Here is a 19,568-nt window from a genome sequence, read left to right as displayed (position 1 = left end):
AGAGCGTCTCTGGGGGGATGGCCTGGCAGTGGGAAGAGAGAGAAGAAGTCTGGGCATTTGCTGTTTTGGGGAGTAGCAAAAAGATCGCAACATGGGCGACCCCATTCCAGAAAAATCTCTTCCACTATATATTGTTTGAGAGACCACTCGTGAGGCATGAGAATAGCTCTGCTCAATCTGTCCGCTAAAATGTTGGTTTTCCCAGGGATATGCGTTGCTACCAGAAACCGATGAGAGGAGATCGCCCATTGCCAAAGTCTGAGCGCTTCTCGACACAAGGGGTAGGACTTGGTTCCGCCCTGTTTGTTGATATACCAAACTACAGACATGTTGTCTGTGTGGACTGCAATTGTCCCCAAGGGAAGAAAGTCGTTGAGGGCTTGCAACGTTAAAAGCACTGCTCTCATCTCTAGGACATTTATGTGCAGGTGGTATTCGAAAGGTTGCCACGTCCCATGAACCATCCTGCCCTGATAATGCCCCCCCACCCGATCAGGGAGGCATCCGTAGTGACAGTGGCTACCAGGGATGGGGGTACAAAGGGTCTGCCTTGGTGAATCTGGGGAGAAGTAATCCACCAAGCAAGATGATTCTTGCATATCTGTGTCACCAGTATTTGGTGACGCATCGGAAGTTGTTGGTAAGACCACTGAGTGAACAACATCCACTGAAGAAGGCGATATGGAAGCGAGCCAGGGAAGAAGGGTAATGGCCGCAGCCATGAGGCCCAACACCTTTAGAACCATTCTGGCCTGTACCTTCTTGCTGGCTAGAATGATCCTGACGTGACTTTGAATGTCTGAGATTCTTTGATCTGTAAGGGTAGCTGACATCTGAACAGTGTTTAAGTTTGCGCCTATGAAAGTAATAGACTGGCAGGGCAATAAGGAGGATTTTCCTGAGTTGATCGAGATGCCCAATTGAGAGCAAAGATTTATTGTATAATCCCTGGCTTGAAGAAGCTGATGCCTGGTGGTGGCTGAAAGGAGCCAGTCGTCGAGATACGGAAACACCTGGAATCCTTGACGTCTCAGGTGAGCCGTTACCACTGCCATACATTTGGTGAACACTCTGGGGGCTGTAGTGAGACCAAAGGGCAGGGCTCTGAACTGGAAATGACTGGACCCCAGCCGAAAGCGGAGAAATCTCCTGGAGCGTCTGTGAATTTTTATGTGATAGTACGCATCCTGAAGATCTATTGAGCACATCCAGTTGTCCTTCTGTAAGAAGGGCAGAATTAACTGAAGAGTGACCATTCGGAATCTTGTCTTCCTCAGAGACTTGTTGAGTCTGCTGAGATCCAATATTGGTCTCCAGTCTCCCATCTTTTTGGGGACCAAAAAGAACCTTGAGTAGATTCCGGGCTCTGAATGATCTGTTGTAACTGGCTGAATGGCTCTTTTTTGCAGAAGTTTTAAGACTTCTAACTCTGCAATTTCCCTTAGACCGGGTGGTACATCTGGAAGGGAATTTGAGTGATAGAAAGGACTTTCCTCGAAAGGAATTTTGTAACCCTCGGATATGATCGACTGTACCCATCTGTCTTGAGTGAGGGAATGCCAGGCTTCTGGGTACAGCGATAGTCTTCCCCGACTGCCTCCAAGGATGGACAGTCGGGCAACATCTCAGGGATGCTGAAAGGGCTTGTCAGAGAGAGGCTCTCTGCTTCCCTGGTTTTGTGGACCCTCTGCCTCTAGAGCGGCGTCTGTTATTGTTACCCCTCTGCCTCTAGGGGTAAACTGACCAGGTGAATCCGGCGTGACTCCTTGGGATTTGGAACCACATTTTGCCACCCTTCTGCCCTTTGGGGTGAGGTCTAGGAGGGGTGGAAAAACAGAGCCCTACGGCAGAAAGAGTCTTGCCGTCCTACTCACACCTGGTCAACGCTTTCCTTCACTTGAGGGCCAAACAAAGCTGACCCATCAAAGGGAGAGTTTGTGAAGGACGCCTTAAAGGGATCTGCAAAATTACAGAGCCGCATCCAGGCTTGGCGTCTAAGAGCCACACCTGTACCTGCGGCCCTACTCGCTCCATCTGCTGCATATGATATCAGTCGCATGGAGGAGTTAGCAATAGAATTAAGGGTTCCTAGCTGCGAAGCAATTTTTTCTTGAGCCCCTGCAGCTGTCGGATCCTGTACTACTTCACCTAGCTCCTTAAGGATATCCCTCTGGAGTCTGGTGAAGTGACATAGGTAGTTCAGCGAACGCATAGCAAAGGTCGCTGAAGAGAACATCAGCTTACCATACCTATCCCATGGTCCTAGAGTCCTTATTAGGAGGATGGACAGGTACGGAAGGATCTGCAAGCTCCTTCTCAGTGGCAGCCACCACCACCATGGCATCAGCAGGGACACCTTTCGTGAGGAATTGCTTGTCCGAAGAGGCAGTAATAAATTTAGAAGGCCTCCTAGGGACTGGCTCTACAGAGTCAGGAGCAGCCCAAGTCTTTCGAGCAATAACCTGCATAAGTGGGTCGAAAGGCGGAGACACCCAGGAGGTGGAGGGCCGAGATCCAAACGCCTCCAGGTATACCGACTCATCCTCAGAGGGATTATTGGAGGGCCAGTTTCCCCTCTGTTTAAGGAGTTCTAGGATGTCTGAAAAGGAGACATCCTCAGAGGGGGATCTTGGGGATCCCTCTGACTCATCTAAGTCGGTATCTGAAGTGATAGACTCGGGGGAGTCTACGTGTTTCCTCTTACAGGTCATCTTGCGTGGAGGATCCCCTGACTGATCAGGAGAATCCTCGGAAGAGGGGGTTCTTCCCAGTGGGGAAACCTGAGGCGGAGGATCTCTGGGTCCGGGAGCAAGAGAAATGGCAGAGATATCGACAGGCACCATAGAGGGAGGAGCTAAGGGAACAGACTGCTGGCTGAGTCCAGTGGCCAGCACACTCTTCATCACCTCGGCTCCCTCCCAGGAGGTCCGAGAGAACCCGTTCCGAAGAACCAGGAACTCCAGGGCCCACCGAAAGGGAAGGCTCCGAGGCAGATGTCGGAGCCGAGCTCACCAAGGCCGAGGCTCCAAGGGGAAGAGTGGGGTCGGACAAGGGTCCGATGCCACTCACCCCTCAGAGGAGACCAGGAAGCCCGACCACGAATCCCTCTAAGGAAGGTCTCGAAGAGGAGATAAGAGTAGAGGCTGAAGGAGCAGAAGGGGGGGGGTATCTGTCCCTCAGCCCTAGCAGAAACCATTCCCGAAGACTCCAACTCCAAACTCTGGGGTAGAGTCGAAGGAGGAACTGCAATGGGGTGTGGACTAATAGTCGTCTGTTGAGACGGACTATGTAGCATCTGGGCCAGTGCCTGTGATTTTAATAATCTACTGACCACCCTCTCTAAATCATGGTCAGAAAGCCTGGATGACCTGGATGATCGGCTCCGATGGCTCCGTTCGAGAGAGAGGAGATGCCGAGCCGAGTATCGGTTCCAAGGAAGGGGACCTGGACCTCTTCCTCGAAGGGACCATCGGAGCTGACGAAACTATGGAAGCTGTCGGAGCCGACAACTTTTCGGCACCGACAGAAAGTTTCGATGCATCGGCTCCAGCCGGAGCCGATACAGACATAAAAGTAAGGGTGTCGGAGCCGGTCGGCGCCGACACCGAAGCCTGAGCCACATGGTGGTCGGAACCGATCGGAGCCGACACGGTGACCGAACCAGAATCGGCACCGATAGCCATCGGTGCCGAAGGTTTGTGCAAACCAAGATCGGCTCCAGCCGGAGCCGATCTCGACTCTGAAAAAGTCGGAGCCGAGGCCGCAGGCTTGGACACAGAAGCCTGGGCCTTGGAAGACTTGGAAGTCTTGGTTGGAGCCGACTTAGCCGGAGAGCCCTCCGGTTTAAGTAGGCCCCTCAAAATAAGCTTGTTTCTCCTTTCCTGCAGGACTCTCTGGCTAAAGAATGACAAATCGCACAGGAGTCCTGCAGGTGGAGAGGTCCCAGGCAGTATAAGCAAGAAGTGTGACCGTCTGTCAGAGACATCTTCTGACAGCATGAGTCACACTTAAAGCCTGAGACCCTTTCCTTAGACATGGTGTAAAGAAAATCACACACACAACACCTGTCCAAGAAAATATTATCCCAAAATTAAAGAAACACTAATCTCTCACATACACACACACACACCCTAACAAGGGGGGGGGGGGATGGGATGGGAGAAGGCCTGACTAAAACATTTTTAAGGAGAGAGGGAATTCTAGTCAGAACAGGAGTAAAACTAGTCTAAAACTGTTAAAATTAAAGTTTAAATAGAAAAAGGGGCAAAAACAGTAGTGTATAAATCACTTACCAGGAGCTGGTAAAAGGAGGACCTCATCAGCGAAGCGGCAAACGAGATCTGGGTACTTACCGCCTTGCATCATGGGATATGGGGCTGCCTCGAGCTGGTAAAAGTGACTCTCGAGCTTAGCAAGTGCCGAGTCGGAGCAGAGGATCGGCTCCGAACCCATCAAGCAAAAATGAAGGCGAGATTGACAACTTAACATCATGACTTTAAAGTCAATTTTCAGGTGTCTAGTTTCAACTCAGTTAAAATTTTTGCTACATCCCCTCTTTTTGCAGGCACAAATGTTATGCCTCTATGCATGAGAGAAAATAGGTTTTCATCTACCTCTAAACTTGTGTAGTTAAAAATATTGAAACCTTGGTGGCTTAACAATTTACCACCAAAGGCAGTTAATATTGCATTTTCAGTTACTAATCCTGTATTTCAGTCTATCTGTTGCAACTGCCCTTCCTCCATCTCTGCCCTTGCGTTTTGTTCCTCCAATCCCTTGGTCCCTGGTGATGTTCTAAAAAAAACATTGTTACCTCTACCTTTATTTTGGTTTTTATTCTGTAATCTCTCAGACCTTCGAATGGGGATGGCATTCTTGCTTGTAATTCACATCGTTGTCATTGTCTAAATCACAACTGAACTCCCTTTCCTTAATATTCACATCCCGAGAGTTGTTCATGTCTCCATCTCTCCCCCAATTGTGATTAGTTGTATTGTCAATCTCATAAGATTTGGGGAAGGGATATGCTACTTTCTCCCTATACTCAGCTTCATCACAAAGCAATTTTTTTTCTGGTTTTGTTTAAAATTTAATTTAGCTACTTGTTCAACTTTGTCAAACATGCCATATTTTACAGAAAAAGCAGAAAAATAAGCATCATTAGTTACATCTTCATTTAGTTTATCCAATTCACTTAATTTTCTTGTTGTTGGTTCTAATAATAAAGCCCATAAGTTCAAAACCGTGTCTATCAAACATTTCTAAACGTTCAGTGCACTCTAACTCTTAAACCATTTGGAAATTTATATGGCCTTAAACCTTTAGGCACTCTCATCTGCCAAATGGCCTCTTTTAAATAAGCATTGTTGCATTGGAGGTTCCGTACCTTTGTTAACCTTGTTTCAAATTCTTGTACTCTCTTAGAAATGTCCCCATGTTTGAAATCACTGTTGTCCAGCTCAAAATTGAAACTGCTTTAATCTACTCTTGAAACCTCCTGCAGGACCCTCATTCCATCGTCTCATCCAAAACCTAGCCACAGGGAATAGAAACTTGACTGCAGTCCTCCATTGTTGTTGCCGTTAACCCAGAAGTGGTAGAAACACCCATTCTCAGGTCGTTTTCTGGGCAATTCTTTACCAGGTATCTCAAGGAGGTCTTCAAAGAGGACATCATTCAGTGCACATCTGGGAGACCCTTCCCCTTCCTGGAAATCAGTATCCTCTGTGAGAAATATCCTAGAGGAATCTATGTGCATTCTTCTGAATATTCTCTTATGGGGAACCACCTCAGTGAGATGCTCCAGGGAGGTATCCAAAGACAGGGGAATTTTCTGTAGGGAACCTGTCTGGATGCTACTTGGAACCGGCTGTCCTGGAGGAATAGGAGTAATAGTCAGAGCCTGAACCCACATGACGAATAGGTATAGGATCCAAAGAGAAGACAGAGATTATCTCTCTTGGAGGACAGAAAGTCCTCTTCACTACCTTGAAAGTAGATGGACTGGGAGAAACCACAGCTGGCCACACTGGGCCAAAACCTCCAAAGTGGCCAAGTGCCAACCCTGCCCTAATACATGCCTCAAGAAGGGAGCTGGACCCAAGCTGTTCAGTGCTGAGGCTCCAAGGGGCAAGAATGGCTCCAACATCGGAGCAGACCCTGGACCAAACAAAACTAATCAGCGAAACTGTCGGGAGTCAAAGCCCTGCCCTTCTTTCGATCCACCACTGTTCTCTTGGGGCTCTCAGATCCAAAGGCTCAGAAACCATAGGAAGGATCAGAGAAGGAGATATGATTACATGGGAAGTGAAGGGAAGGCTCACAGATCTGATGGGAACCAGAGCCAGAAAAAAACCCATCTGGAACTGAACTCTGAGGAACTTCCTCATCATCCTATCCACATCAGCTTTGGGAAGACCTCTGGAGGATCACACAGAAGAGGTGGTACACTGAGGCTTTGAGTCTCTCCTCAGCATAGTTTGATGTAAAAGAGAATGGAGCTGAGGGGATACCAGATCAACTGCGAACCTGGGTGAGTGGGCTCATGGAGACTTGGATATAGAAGTAGATCAGAGGACTGAGGAACCGAAATTCACTTAGGAGACTTCACCAAAATGACAGATGGCTGTGATGATTTTGGATCAGATAGTTTCTTTCTAGGATTCAAAGAGGTCAGATCTAAAGTTCTTTGAATCTTCTTAGGGGGCTCTGAATAATCTGCAGAGGAAGATGAAGCTTTTGGAGGATGTCTTCCTATGCTCTGAAGAGGTCTTAAGGTGTTTACTAGGGATTTAATGCAAAACAGGAAGATAGAAGCAGCAATCCTTTCAAAAACAATTTGTTTCTCCTATCCGTTATTGCCCTACAATTAGACACAGCAGAATAGAACAATTAGAAAGATGTGCTACTCCTAAACAATAAACACACTCCCTGTACACATCAGAATTTGAAATTTTGTGCCCACAGGAAGTGAATTTTTTTTAAAGCCATAATTTGCTAAAAGAAAAAAAAAATAAGAGAAAGATGCCAGTAATGTTTTTTTTTTTTTTTTTTTTTAGCAAAGGGGCTGCCAACTATGGTAGGAAGGATACCCTTAAACAGGGTACAAAGGAAAGAATATCAAGGAAAGGAAAGATAAGTACCAACAATGGTATGCTCAAGACTGCCAAAAAGATTGAAAAATGGCTAAGACATAATGGGAGAAACACACGAAAGGTAGGATGAGGATAGTAAAAGGTTAAAATATATATCTGATGTCAATAGAAGTAGAAAGCTACACACAATTTTCAGAAAAAGGGTAGTACTAAACTCCAAGAGATGATCTGCATTTGTGCGGGATAGTGGCAAATAAGATCTGAGGTATTGTAGAATGGCTGAGGGACTGTGGGTAGAGAAAGGAGCTCGAGACTTGAATCCATACATCTGTGATAAGTAGCCAAGTCAGATCTGATGCACATCCCTAACTTCTATGCTGAGGAAGAATGAAAAGGGCAACATCAGATGTGGTATATTGTGGCATGTTGGCATCAAAAACTTCTATTATGAAACTTAACATTATTTTAGGAGAAATAATCAGCTTCCACCAGGGAATATTATTTATAGGCGACGACTGGAACATGATTTGCAATAGCGAGGATGTATCTGGGGGACCTGGAAAGGAAAATATATAACAAGGGTGTAGGGTTCTGAAGAAATTTACAAAAATATTTTGCAAGAAAGGATGTGACTTCAGTAGTATTAGCTCTGACAGAATTTACACATTGCTCCCCAAGGTACAACAACTGGATTAGACTTGATAGAAATTACATTTCACAGGAACATGTGCATTTAATTGAAGCATTGACACACGTCCAATAACTAATTTGGATCATGCACGGATTGCAACTAAGATAAGAATGCAGGGTAATGAAGTAAAAAAAAAAAGAGAGAGAGACTGGTGCTTTCCCACATGTTAAAAGGACAGGAATAGGTAATGAAAGCTATTCAAGAGTTATTAGGGAAGATAAAAACATCTTCCAAAGTTAAAGAATATAGAGTTTAAAAATAGGCTAGAAATAGAAAAGAAAAAGATGTGGTAAAGAAGTAATACAAATTACTTGGGGCTGACAAAGATTAAAAGTACTGCAGAATAAGTATCTCACAAAACAAGAAGAGGCACAGAGTAATAATGAGAAAATAAGGGAGTATCTGGATAATATACATGAGTTTAGAAATACTGCTGTTAAGCAACTATTTTTTGATAAGTCCAGAGGACTAAAACTTTTAGCATAATGACACAGCAAAAGAAAGTAGAAAGGGTTGTCACCAAACCTGGCGAGCCTATAGCAAGAAAATAACCAGAAATCCTGCATGGGTGTTAGAGATATTTCAGACATGAAACATTGTATAAAACAATGAAATGTGAAAATCAAGAATGATCACAAATGGAAAGATTTATGGAAGACTTAATTATGCTAAGGTTAGAAGTACATGAGGCACAACAACTAACAGTTAAGATAGCAGAAAATGAGAAAAAAAAGAAGGAAAATCTTCAGGAAAGTCCCCAGGAAGAGATGGCATGCCTGAGGAAGTTTGGACATTAGGAGAGAAGAAAGTGATATAGATCTGGAGGATTTTGCGTAATGGTATTTGAAATGGAGGGGAAGGACCAACATCTTGGAAAAAAGCTGTATTGTTTAGTTTTATGTTTAGTATTACCTAAAGAAAGTAAAGACCCATCAGATACAGCTTAATATACATCCATTTCAATTTTAAACCATGATTACAAAGTGTTTATGTTTATACTCGCTAAAAGAATGGCAAAGGTGTCGTTGCTAAAACTGATAGATATGGCTCAATCTTGTTTTGTGGAGGGGAGGCAAACATTTGACAACATTAATAGAATGATGATCCATAGGGAAGAAGAATGTAAGAAAATACTGCTGTTGTTGGTGGGTCTTGGCCCAGAAATTGTAGTTTATTGATCATTTGGACAGTTTGTCCTTCTTTTTCAACGTTCTGGTTTAAAAGACCACATCTGCGCTCATTTCCCATCTTTCCTGCAACTAGCCTACTGGTAGCACTAGAAAGACTTAAACTGATACAAGCCTTTTGCTTAGGAGAGAGACTTTGGAGTGATTAAGTATCAGTTTTCTGTACTTTCTTGCTGTACTTAACTGTTTTCTGCCTAAACACAGATTTTCCAGTGTTTATTGTGATTTAAAAGCTTGTTTTTTTCACATATTGTACTTATTTGACTGCCAGCACTTTTAAAAAGTTGTTTTTTGTTTAAATAATTTAACTATGTAAGCTACACACTGAAGCGCGATAGCCTTTTCTGATTGTTTGTAGTCGTTTAAAGCTGTTTTAAGTGTATTTTTTACTGTTTTTGCCTTATCTTTAAAAAAAAAAACAAAAAACAAAACAAAAAAAAAAATCCTTGTTTCCTGCCTTTCTAAGCTAGTATAGTCCAGTTTTCAGGCTAGTGCCGAATTCAGGGCTGTGATACTAGTTTCTGAGTTGCCCACACCTTACTTGGATAGAAAGACGTTTCTCTGTTCACCTGTGAGAGAGGGGAGCGTTGAGCAACCTATCTGTCCCTAGAGGAGTGGTTCCAGCCCAGAAGTTAGTAGTTTATTAGCCATTTTGGGCTAATTTCTATCTCTTTCATTTCCCTACTATAAAAACCGCGTTTGCATGGTTTTGTGCACCAGGCAGTGCTGGTTAGCTATGGTTAAATTATTCCTGGCTCCACTAAGTCTCACCTTCAGTTTTTCCTTGAAATTAGTCTAACTCTCAACCTAAGCACTCAAAAAGCATCTTACAGCCCAGCACTTGCTCAGATCTAATAGCAAGCACTAATATACCCTGACAATGATTGCCCAGCAGGGCAAGGCTCTTTATTCACCCCTCACCAACCAAGCGACTAAGCAGCTCACCCTACTATTCAGGCATGCCCAAAGGGCAACTTCAGGTGCACTCTCCAGTCCAGCTGGTGAATCTGGATATCTTGAGGCAATGTTAGAACTGCCTCATGTACACAGACAACCCTCTCCTCCTACCACAAAACACTAACATATACGAGAGATGCAATTATACAGCCAAACTGGAAGCTAAGCTATCTCCACTCAAGACTGGAACAGACAGTCAAGAGGAGAAGGTTAACACTTGCACCACAACTCCAGCCGCACACAGACCTACTAAAACAGCATTGGCAAAAAATACACAAAAATACACAAAATCATACTCGGAGGCTCTAAATAAAAACCTGCAAAAGCATCAAACAACTCCAAAACAGACACCCAAACAACCTGCACTTCCCGTCACAAACCAGACAACACATAACACACAAAATCAGTGTGCCGCACAATCACAGCCCTTAAGGCGAAATAACATACCTAGCACACTAGTAATAAGTGACTCTATAGTCAGGCACATTGACGTCCCACTCCCTAGGCTGGACAAGCAGAAGGTTGCTGTTAGCTGCCTGTTGGGAGCCAGAATCCGCCACATAACACAAGCACCCAGGTCACTCCAGAATAAGTACAAATATGACTCTGTCATTGTTCATGTTGGTGTGAATGACCTGAGGCGTACTTCCCTGGACTACATAAAAAGAGACATGGAAGAGCTCTCTGATCATGTAGCCCAGGCTGGTATGACCCTGACCCTGAGTAGCATCCTGCCCTCACCAAGAATTATACCTCAGTATAAAGAAAAAATTATCAATTTCAACAATTGGCTAAGCTTCTGGTGTTATTCAAAGGGGACCCAGTGTCTTGTCAGCCTGGGACAACATGCTCGACAAGCCACGTTGCTTCGCAAGAGACGGCTTGCACCTGTCACTCCTAGGCTTTCGAATACTGGCCAAGGCTCTTGCTACCCCCATAGTGTCTTTTTTTAGGCAAGGCTCAAAAAGTCAAACCCACCTCTGTAAACAGCACAATTAACAAAAAACTGAGTGTTATGCTACTCAATGCCAGGAGTTTAAATCTCAAAATGCACAGGCTCAAAGCACTCCTCAGCATGGAGAAGGTCAACATCTCTGCAGTAACTGAAACCTGGTTCAAGGCTCCAGACAGCACCCCAGCACTACCGGGCTACAACTCATACCACATGTTTCGGCCACAGAACACAGACCGAAACACAAAAGGAGGGGGTGTATCCATATTCATCAAGGATACCTACACCTCCAGGTAAGTGGCGCAGCATGATACCTCTGAGATCATCCATGTGCAACTAACATCGGGCAAATCTGCAGTGCAAATTGTGGCCTGCTACAGATCACCCTCCATGACCCAGGGTCACCACTCCACCTTTCTGGAGACACTGGAAAACATGAAGGTCCTACCAAACACCCTGATATTGGGCGATTTCAATTACCCTACCATTCACTGGGAAAACTACTAGAGTACAAATTCCCAGGCCCAGTGCTTCCTAGAATTACTCAACTCAAACGCCCTGGATCAGCTGGTAAACTCCCCTACCAGAGGTGAAAACATATTGGACCTGGTCTTCACCATCCTGGGCGACAGGTGTTCCACACCAGAGGTCAACCCGTCACTGGTTAGATACACTCTGGATGTCCACACCCCACCACCACCCCCAACTAAGGAAACCACAGTAAAAACTTTTCTAAAGCAAACTTCACTTTACTTAAGACAGAGGTTTCAAGTTTCACAGCCCCCCACGCTAAAGGATAATGCTGCCCAAGATGCAGAAATCTTTACAAATGCACTCTATGAGCACCTTCAAGGATGCATGGATTGTGCCATCCATAGCAAAACCAAGACTCACTCCTCTAAGAGAAGGAAACCAGTTTGGTGGACCCCTGCAATAAACAGGCTATACAATAGGAGGAGGAAACTAGGTCAGGAAAAAAGCAAATCCCAAGAAGGAAAGACATCCCTGATCAGTGTCAGTAAGAAACTGAGGTCCCTCATGAAATCATCCAAGGCTAACTTCGAAAGAAAAATAGCCAAGGATTCAAAAGATAACCACAAAGCCTTCTTTAGCTATGTTAAGAATCTAAGTGGCAACTCGCAGATATGCACTGAACTAGTGCAAAATAGCACAAAATATACTGAATCTACTGATATTGCCAACATCATGGCAGATAGATTCAGTGCAAACTTCACCCCCTCTCACCTCCAAAATGGCCCACCGGAAAAGTGTATTGTCCCAAAAATCACAGACACACAGGTGAAAACAGCCCTTTCAAAAGCCAAAAACACAGCGTCAATGGGACCAGATGTTGTCCCAGGCTGCGTCTTGCACGAACTACAGAACAAACTAACCCTCCATCTAAACATGCTGTTCAACCTCAGCCTCTCACAGGCTACGTGCCCATAGAATGGCGCACAGCAACAGTTATTCCTCTCCACAGAGGAGGGGCCACAACTGTCCCTGGTAACTATCGCCCCATAAGCCTGACTAGCCTGGTCTGAAGGCTATGGTGCGCATCATCATGGAACTCATTAACAAAGACATTGGGAACCTCCAAACACTTGACCCAACCCAGTTCGGCTTTGTTAAGGGCAGATCATGCCTACTAAACCTGGTTGACTTCTTTGAGACAGTCACCAAGGCCATAGACGAGGGAAAGGTGGTTCACACTACCTACCTTGACCTCGCCAAGGCTTTCGACACCATTCCCCACTCTGGTATTACAGAAAAATTCACCAGACTGGACATAAACCCCTACGTCACAAGATGGGTTGCCAACTGGCTTACAGACAGAACTCACACGGTAATAATATTGGACTCCAGGTCTGACTCTAAACCAGTCACAAGTGGCATCCCGCAAGGCTCAGCCCTGGGACCCCTAGTGCTCGGCATATACTTCTCAGAAGTACAGGCAAACACTGGAGGACTATGGCTAACCAAGTTCGCCGATGACTGTAAACTGGGAGCCAAAACTGACTCTCCGGCTGACACGGACATCCTCCAAAAGGGCCTTACTGAGACGGACACCTGGTGTCAAAGTCATGGCCTCGAGCTAAATGCCAAAAAATGTATAGTCATCCCATTTGGGAAAAGCAAAACACCCACGAATTACCACATAGGTGGCAGCCCCCTTAATACAGAAGAGGTAATAAGAGATCTGGGGACCCAGGTAGATACTAATCTCTCCTTTGACAATCATATTGCCAAAGTAGTTAGGAAATCCTATGTGGCCCATCTAATTACTAAAGGGTTCGCATCTAGAAATAAAAAGGTTACAGTGCTCCTCTACTCGTCACTCATTAGACCCAACATAGAGTACAATGCTCCATTTGGGATGTAACTCACAAGACACTTCCAACAGCTGGAAGACCACAAAAGTACCTCACCAAGAGGATTACTGGTCTCAAACATATGTCCTATGCAGTCCGACTGAAAATCTCCGGCTGTACTCAGTGGCAAATCGCTTACTCAGAGGTGATCTTTGCCTAACTTATAAAGCCATGTCCAACTCAGAACTGATGGACATGCTCCACCTAAAGAAGTCACTGTGAGCCACGTGCTATAGTGAGCTAAACCTCGCCACAATAAATAGAACATGCTGGAGGGATAGATTCCTGTCACAGAGACTTCCCATGCTTTGGAACAAAATTCCAAATTACATCAGGCAGAGACCCTCACTAACACTCTTCATGAGAAACCTTGACGACTGGGATGGGTAACAGAAAATACACCCCTGGGATCACTTCATTGGCTCTGCTTGACAGAGGATCAGTTAATTGATCAATGGGGAGGCGAAAGCCGACACACTCTGGCTAGGCTTATAAATGCCCTCGGGCAGATAGCCTAGTACCTACTTATGAACCTATGATGCAGAGAAAGCATTTGACAGTGTAAGCTGGGATTTTATGAGCAGGGCAATGGAAACATTTGCATTCCCTGATAAAATTAATTAAGAGGATATATGAAGGATCAGAGGAAAGAATTAAAGTGGGAGGGTTCTTCTCTGATGAATTGTGTTTGAACAGATGAACCAGGCTGGGGTAACCTCTTTCTCCTTTGCTATTTGCTTTATATTTAAAGCCGCTGACAAAGAAAATAAGGGACTCAAAAATGCAAGGATATAACTGGTATAGTAATCAAGAAAAGTTGACTTTATTTACATATATTTTGTACCTGATGAATCCAGAAAAGGACATCTCAGTATCGTGGAACATTTTGAGACAGTTTCAAATCTTTTTAGGATATAAAATTAAAGAAGATAAAAATTACAGTTGTGTTAAATCTTATCATAACAGTAGATCTCATTTCTTTCACTTCTGCAGTATTCCTTACATCTTGAGATTCCCTGCATCCGGTAGCCAGATGTCTGGCCAGTATACAAAAGCCTACTGTTGCTTTAAGGTATGCCAAACATCACATGTATGCTCCTCACATAGGAAGGGCATAAAGGTGATGTCCGGACGTACTATCCTCAGAACTGTGGTCCCAGTAAGAACGCCAGTCCAAGAGGTAACCAGTACATCCAGGAGGGAAATGGACCAGGTGAAGGAGGGAGGGAGTGAATAGTGCACCAGTGCAGGAAAGGACATCTACTGTTATGGTAAGATTTTACACAACTGTACTATGTCCTTCCATTCACATGTTGCAGTATTCCTTGCATCTTGGAAGAGTGCCACAGCTCAAGAACAAATGTGGGAGGAAGAAGGACCAACAGTGAACTCTAGGACACCATGAAGGATGGCCCTAGCAAAACCAGCTCAAGCTGTGGAGATTCCATCCAACTTGTAGTGCTTGGCAAAAGTATGCATAAAAGTCCGGGTAGATACTTCAAGAATAAAGTCAGTATCCAATCCCTTAAAAAAGCAACAGAAGTAGCCACAGCCCTAGTAGAATGAGCCTTTACAGAAGAAGGAAGCTTGTTACTATGAAACGTATAACAAAAAGAAATAGCCTTTGGGATCCAATACGAAACAGTTTGCTTGGATACTCCTAAACCCAGGGACCTAGGATGTAAAGAAACAAACTGATCAGATCTTCTAAACAAACAGTCTTATCTAAATAAAATTTGAGTTGTCTATGCACATCCAAAGTATGCAGCATCCTCTCACTGGCAGATTGTGGAGAGGGAAAAGCAGGCAAGTGAACAGACTGATTAAGTGACAACTCATTAACCACCATGGGCAAGAATCCCGTCCTTATGAAACACCCAAAAAGGAGGACAAGCCATACGGCTTGAAGGTCAGACACCCATCTGGCAGAAGTAATGGCCAACAAAAGAACAGTCTTCCAAGAGCAATGTTGCAAGGAAGATGAAGCAGCAGGCTCAAAAGGAGCCTGGGTCAACTTATCCAAAACAAAATTAAGATCCCAGGGAGGAGGAACAGGCTTCCTGGGAGGACTAATATGAAGGACACCTTTAAGGAACTGTTTAGATTCAAATACAGAAGATAAAGGAGGAGATAAAGGCAGACAAGCAGAGATAGCTGATAAATAGGCCTTAACAGAAGAATAAACCAACCCAGCACTAAGCAATTCACATAAATAAGAAGGAACCAAAGGAACATCCACAGTAAGTGGATCCAGGTTATGAGAGAGACACCAAGCAGAAAACCTCTTCCATTTGGATAAGTAGGATTTCCTAGTATTGGGTTTGCTGGCCTCCTGCAGGACCCTAAGCACATCCTCAAAAAAAAAAAAAAAAAAAAAGTGTCTATGTGAAATCAAATCCTATAACCCACAGTGTCAGTTGAAGAGTAGGCAGGCGCAGATAGATAAGAAATCCCTTGTCTTGTGTGAGTAGGTCCACCCTGTGAAGTAACTTGTGATGACTCCCCTTGGCTAAATGCAGAAGAGGGAACCAATGTTGTCTAGGCCAAAAGGGAGTCACCAACAAGATTTTGGGGGCATCCTGTTGAATACTGAATAGGACTTTTGGAAAGAGATGAAGGAGATGGAATGGATAAAGAAACATGCCCTTCCAAGAAAAAGACAGGGCATCCACCTTCCATACTAGAGGACCTGGGACTCTGTCCACTTGTGGAGTACTCCTGAAAAAGATCTATTTACCTCCCCTTTGAACAGACAGCTTCCTCTCTTTTGTGCAATGTCCAGAAACACATCCCTGTGAAGCATCCATTTGTGGGACTGAGTTAAGGACCTGTTCAGAGTGTCTGCCACAATGTTTTGACCTGAGGGAAGCGTCACTCAATACTGGACAGCAAGATCCCATACCTGGAGTGCCAACTGGCAAAGAAGGTAAAATCTTGTTCCTCCCTGTTTGCTTATATACCACATCACTGTGGTATTGTCTGTAAATACATTGAGAGGCCACATCACTGTGGTATTGTCTGTAAATATAGTGGATATAAAAAGTTTACACACCCCTGTTAAAATGCCAGGTTTTTGTGATATAAAAAAAATGAGACCACAATAAATAATTTCAAAACTTTTCTCACCTTTAATGTGACCTATAACCTGTACAATTCAATTGAAAAACAAACAAATCTGTTAGGGGAAAAATATAAAAAATAAAAAACGTCCAATAAGTTGGTTGCATAAGTGTGCACACCCTTAAACTAATACTTTGTTGAAGCACCTTTTGATTTAATTACAGCATTCAGTCTTCTTGGGTAGGAGTCTAAACTGGATTTGGTCTCTAGGAGTAGAGCATCCTTTGGCTCTGCGGTGTTCCGGAATATCCTTCCATGAGGGCCTCCCAAGAGTTTGGTAGCTGGGGACTCTGACCCACAGGCTGAAGAACAAATGAAGTAAACTACTTCAGATAAAGAAGTTATGTACTCACCATAACGTTCCATCTGAGTAGTTCTACTTCATTTGTCTTCAACCATTCCCCCCTCCTTCCCCCTAACCTTATCCTTTGGGATATGACATGTCCTTTGTACCAGACAATTATTGCTGGGATCTTTGGTTCTGTTAGGGCTAAAGCTCTTTTGTAATGTTTGTGTTGGAGGATAATGTGTTATTTGGTCAGGTATCTGATACCGGCTAGCCAGCAAACTCGATCTGAAGGGAGAAGGGAGACAGGGGCATTATGGGTAAGGGGAGGAGCATGGAAATTAGAGCCTAGGTGGAAAATGCAGCCGTGTCAGATCAGATATGGATTTGAGGACCCACAGGTTGAAGACAAATGAAGTAGAACTACTCAGATGGAACATTATGGTGAGTACATAACGTCTTTTTTGTTTCTTTATTAGAACACCCAGCCATGATACAGCAATCACATTTCTCAGCTCCCTCCACAAAAAAGTGTCATTTGTTTTAATTTCTTACTGATTGAGAGGTATGTGTTTAGAGAAATGGTCTCTTTAAGTAAGAAAATTGGGCAAAGCCTTAAATAATATTGTTCTCATACACTTAGAAAGTTGCTAGGGTAACAGGATTTTTGTTAGTATGTACTTTTTGAAGGATATAAAGTCTGAAGCTCAGATATATGTCATTATTTAATAGTAAATAAACTTTCCTAAGCAGACATTGTACACGTGTGGTACCTATATCATTAAACTCCATTTATTTTCAGCTATTTATACTATGTTATATAATATGCCACCTCTTTTACACTCATCTGAGGGCTGCTGATGCATAAAAATGCAGTTACAAATGCACTGCGAAAGCCTGTACATAAGTGAACTTTACCAAAGGAAAGGACCAATATGTCTGGAAAATACATCACTGATGTTCTCTAGTCAAAACCTAAATCTAAACTCTCTTAGGTAAAGCAAAATAGAGAATAAAACAATGCAGTAAAGGTACACAGTAAATTTAGATAACCCATTTTGCTCCTTTTATAAAGCTTCACATTAAGTCTGTGACATGCTGGTTTGCAGCTTGAGGTATTTCATATTGTTTTTAATCAGCCTGGGCCATCAGCCATTGTCTAAGACAAATAATTTTGGTTGAGACTCCTTTCATACACTTTTTATTGGAGCTGTTTCAAATACATATAAGCCAGCAAGTTTAAGAACTTCAGCATATCCATTACTTGTAATTAACTTGTAAGAAATCACATGTGCTTTGTTTAACCATACAAGACTTTATAAAAGCTAGACTAAAGCATCTCTTTTTGTAATGTAATATCACAGATATTACCTTATAAACAAAAGAGTGCGGTCAAAATGTAAACTACTCGGTACATCACCTTACATTAACTGCAGATTTAGCAGAGGGCAATCACAGAGCCTGTATTATCAAGTTAATGTTTTATCCAACCTATCTCACAGCATTAAACACATCTGCTAATGTTACCATGAGTATATTCATTATGATAAACCTTGTGGCACCAAAAATAGCACACTGTATTCATTGTGCGACCAATTTATTGCTTGATATGAAGTATATAATTTCCAAACAGAAGTCTCATGCAGTAGTAAATGAAGACTACCCCTAGCGTGATCATAACTTAAACTTCTGGGGTTGGTTTTATTCAAACTGCAAAATTAACAGTGAAAGTCAAGCCATCCTGTGTGTTCATGTGCTTCTGCTTTCCGGATTACTTTCTATTTCTCCATCTCAGGGAGAAATTGCTATAGAGTATTTTGTTCTTCAGGTCAGGTCATGTTTAAGCAATAACCTATGACTATGTGTGAGTATATCAAGATTCACATACGGTTGGTGTGATTTCATCACGAAAGTGAAACCCAAGTGATTAAACAAAACCAACTATGGGCAAATCTTGATATAACCTTCATACACAAGTAGATTATTAAGCAATAACCCACGACTGGGTATGGGTATCACAGGATTAACCTACAATTAAACAAAGCCAAGCATGGGTTAATCCTGTGATACACACACCCATTCATGGGTTACTACTGTTATACGACATTATTTACTTTATTAAATGTCATTGTATAATGGCGCTGTAGTGTTCTTCCACATTTGCCGATGTAAAGCATATGCATATGGGAGTCGCGTTCTCATTTTTGCAGGGTACATCAGTACAGTGCAGGAGAAACAATGAAAAAATAGAATCACCGTTGCTGCTGCTGGTTTTTTTTTTTTTCTTTTTTAAAGAATGCAGAAACCTAAACCTAGCCCAACATAAAACAAAGTTCCAAAACTACAGACATAAACTTATTGCTCTTATAAACTTAGAAAGCTAAAATCTGAATATTCTGTGAAAATTCAGACAGTTGTGAGGTACAAGATTCTGTCGAAATTTTAGAAGGGACAGCACAGAAATAGAAGGAAAATCAGGTGTGTTCTGTTTTTCAGTATGTACCTGATTTTTCTTATATTTTACTCTGACCTGTAAGCATATCTAAGTAGAAAAGTCTGGCTGTTCAGTGGTACTTCAGCAGCCAGACTTATTTTTGTTGTTATATGCTTGATTTACAACGGGCACACTGGTTGGGCTGTCCAATCAGCATGCACGTTTTTGAATGGCAATGAGCAGTTATTGCAAAATTGCTATTACACAATAACATTATTTAAGAGAGAAATGGCTTACCTTTCTTAAATGTGTTTATATATTGTCACTTTAGTCTGCTTTTGTGAAGTCTTCTTTTTGCTGATGTACTGCACATGTGTACATTCCCACATTTACACAGTATATCAGTGCAAGAGAGGCAATGGAGAAAACAGCATCTCCTTTGAGTTGTTTTTTTTAAACTATTAAAAAAGAAACC

The 19,568-nt window shown here is 43.1% G+C and overlaps 1 protein-coding gene across 1 annotated transcript in view; it reads right to left on the bottom strand.

The window, feature by feature from the left end:
- The window catches only part of METTL15 (methyltransferase like 15), a 1,979,089-nt gene that overhangs the window by 1,246,595 nt on the left and 712,926 nt on the right, over positions 1 to 19,568 (bottom strand). The window lies entirely within an intron of this gene.

This window comes from Protopterus annectens, chromosome 17.part0 (assembly GCF_019279795.1).
Source record: "Protopterus annectens isolate FY-2018-M chromosome 17.part0, PAN1.0, whole genome shotgun sequence".
NCBI lineage: Eukaryota > Metazoa > Chordata > Ceratodontiformes > Protopteridae > Protopterus > Protopterus annectens.
The sequence above is the reverse complement of the archived record's forward strand: the minus strand, read 5'-3'. Positions and strand labels throughout refer to the sequence as shown.